This window comes from Cervus elaphus, chromosome 13, assembly GCF_910594005.1.
Source record: "Cervus elaphus chromosome 13, mCerEla1.1, whole genome shotgun sequence".
NCBI classification, from domain to species: Eukaryota; Metazoa; Chordata; class Mammalia; order Artiodactyla; family Cervidae; genus Cervus; species Cervus elaphus.
This window is the reverse complement of record NC_057827.1, coordinates 22,308,013-22,311,037: the sequence shown is the minus strand read 5'-3', so window position 1 is coordinate 22,311,037 and position 3,025 is coordinate 22,308,013. Positions and strand designations below refer to the sequence as shown.

At 41.6% G+C, this 3,025-nt stretch overlaps 1 non-coding gene across 1 annotated transcript; it reads right to left on the bottom strand.

The window, feature by feature from the left end:
- Window positions 1-490: 490 nt before the first annotated feature.
- On the bottom strand, window positions 491-563 carry TRNAG-CCC. Its single transcript has one exon. It is a non-coding gene; the product is annotated as a tRNA-Gly (tRNA).
- Between the last annotated feature and the right edge of the window lie 2,462 nt (window positions 564-3,025).

Here is a 3,025-nt window from a genome sequence, read left to right as displayed (position 1 = left end):
CCCCTTACACTGAGGGCAGGCATGCTGCCGCTGGGGATGCGAGACAGACTGATCAAAGATCAGAAGGAGCCAGAGTTAGGTCATGAATCAACACAAACTCTGCTGTGCCCCTGGCGGATGAAGACAGGAAGACGCGTGAAACTGGGAAAATCATAGGCAGGAAGCACCGGGACCCAGCCAGTCACTTTCACATGCATTATGCCAGTTCATTCTTTATAAAAAAAAACCCTCAAATGTTAGCATTATTAACTACATTTTCTAGATTAGAAAATTGTGACACAGAGAAGGTAAATGGCTTATCAGCCTGGAAAACATCTACATGACACCCAAATCCATCTTTTCTTCATGAAAGCACACTAAAAGTGTCTTAAATCTTTTCTTAATATTAATTTTTGTTTATTATTTATTTGACTGCAATGGGTCTTAGTCATGGTACTCAGGATCTTTAGTTGCAACATGCAAACTCTTAGTTGTGTCATGTGGGATCTAGTTCCCTGACCAGGGATTGAACCCAGGCCCTCTGCATTGGGAGCACAGAGTCTTAGCCACTGGACCATCAGGGAAGTCCCAAAAGTGTCTCATATTTTAAGTCATGTTGCTAGCGGGTAGAGGAACTGGGGTGACACGTCATCCACTTCTGAATCATTTTTTCATGGACATGTTGAACCTGTGGTCCACCTACTGCTTCTCTCTAGTATTTTCCACCCTGTGCAATTAATCTAATGATATGGAGATAAGAAGAAACACTCTATAAATGGAAGCTGTGCAAAAGGAAGCAATGGTAGTCCAAGACTTATGGAGAATCGCTTTCTTGGTTCTTCCCATCTTTCAGGGTCTACCATCATGAAGGTCAGAAAAAGGAAATACATCCAATGCAATAGAATTTTGATGTAATGAACATGGGGGTACATGTGTCCTTTTGAACTACAGTTTTCTCAGTATGGGATTATTCGGTCATATGGTTAGTTTTATTTTTAGTTTTCTATGGAAACTCCATACTGTTCTGTACAGTTACTGTACCAGTGTACACTCCCACCAACAATGGCAGAGAGTTCTCTTTATCCCACACCCCTTCAAGCATGTATTGTTTGTATATGTGTTGGTGATGGCCATTCTGACTGGTGTGAGGTTAACACCTCGTTGTAGTTTTGGCATGTGTACACTTTTTGTTGTTGTTCAGTCCTTAAGTCATGGCAGACTCTTTGCGACCCCATGGACTGCAGCATGCCAGGCTCCTCTGCCCTCCACTGCCTCCCAGAATTTGCTCAAATTTATGTCCACTGAGTCAGTGATGCTATCTAACCATTTCATGCTCTGCTGCCCTCTTCTCCTTTTGCCTTCAATCTTTCCCAGCATTAGGAACTTTTCCAATGAGTCAGCTCTTTGTATCAGGTGGCCAAAGTATTAGAGCTTCAACTTCAGCATCACTCCTTCCAATGAATATTCAGGGTTGGTTTCCTTTAGGATTAACTGGTTTGACCTCCTTGCAGTCCACAGGACTCTCAAGAATCTTTTCCAGTACCACAGTTTGAAAGCATAAGGATACTTGACCTTATGTATTTTTTTTTTTTAACCTGTATACCAGCTGTCTCAATCATCTGCTGGGACAATGCTTGGAAAACTTTTCCTGAATGGGCTAGATATATTTTAGGCTTTGCAGGTCATAGTCAGCTCCAGAGAAAATTTGTATTTTGAATCGGTGTGTCTGTGTTTTGTTAAAACTGTGTTTACAAAGTAAGACAGTGGGATAGATCTGGTTCCAGCCTGTAGTTTGCTGACACCAGCTCTAGGAGATAAGTCCTATGAAGAAAGACCTTATCTTGTCTCCAAAAATATGCCCAGCACTAAAAGTCAGTGCTTAGTATCAGGTGGCATGTAATAAATTTACCTATTTATTTATTATTATTGTTGTTGTTAATTTTGGCTGTGCTGGGTCTTTATTGCAGTGTGTGGGCTCCTTTAGCTGTGGCATGGGAGCTTAGTTGCCCCACAGCATGTGGAATCTTCGTTCCCTGAACAGGGATCGAACCCACATCTCATGCATTAGAAGGTAGATTCTTAACAGCTGGAAGAGGGAAATCCCTAATTAATTTATTTTTAAGTAAATGAGTGATTGAATGAATGAATAACTTAATGAATGAATCCACTACCTCAGGGGGGACACAGGAAAACACAGGAGAACATAGACAATAAAAGAAATAAGTTGTAAGCTTTTGAAGCTGATGTCCCCTCTTCTAAGACAGTGTGCTATCTCTGCTGTCATGACTTGTCACAATTCTTAAAAGCGAATTTTTTTTATTTTTTATTTTTTTTAAGTAGGGTAAGAGTGGAGAGAGCCCAACAGAGAGAGATGGTTAGATCATTTCTAGCAGAGTAACTCAAGTCCCTAATAGATCTTAATTCTTTGTGAAAATATTAGAAAAATAGAATTCTCTGTTTCAGAACCTTGCCCAGAATTATTCTTTTGTAGCATCAAGCATCAAGGCTATTTTGGAGCATGGGGGAAGTGGCTTAGTTCTCATTCCTTGCATATTCCTTGCAAATTAAATAAATACCATGGACTTAAGAACTCAGAGCCTTAGGTCTTAGATCAAAAGTTGGTTTGTGTTGACTAAACAGACTGGGCAATATAATCAGCCACCCCAGAGAGGAAATGAGACCAGTCTGGGGCCACTGAGAAGATGTGAGGATAAGCAGATAAGACCAGTGGCAGCTGGTGGATTATTTCTCCTTGAGAGTAACTCTCACCCATGCCTCTTCTGGCCAAGACAGACATCATCACTCTAGGTGACTGCAAAAAGGGGCACAGAAGCAGTTGTTGTTGTTTAGTCACTAAGTCATGTCTGATTCTTTGCGACCCCTTGAACTGCAGCACACCAGGCTTTCCTGTCCTTCACTCTCTCCTGGAGTTTGTTCAAACTCATGCCCACTGAGTCGGTGATGCCATCCAGCCATCTCATCCTCTGTCACCCCCTTCTTCTGCCTTCAATCTTTCCCAGCATCAGGGTCTTTTCCAATGAGTTGA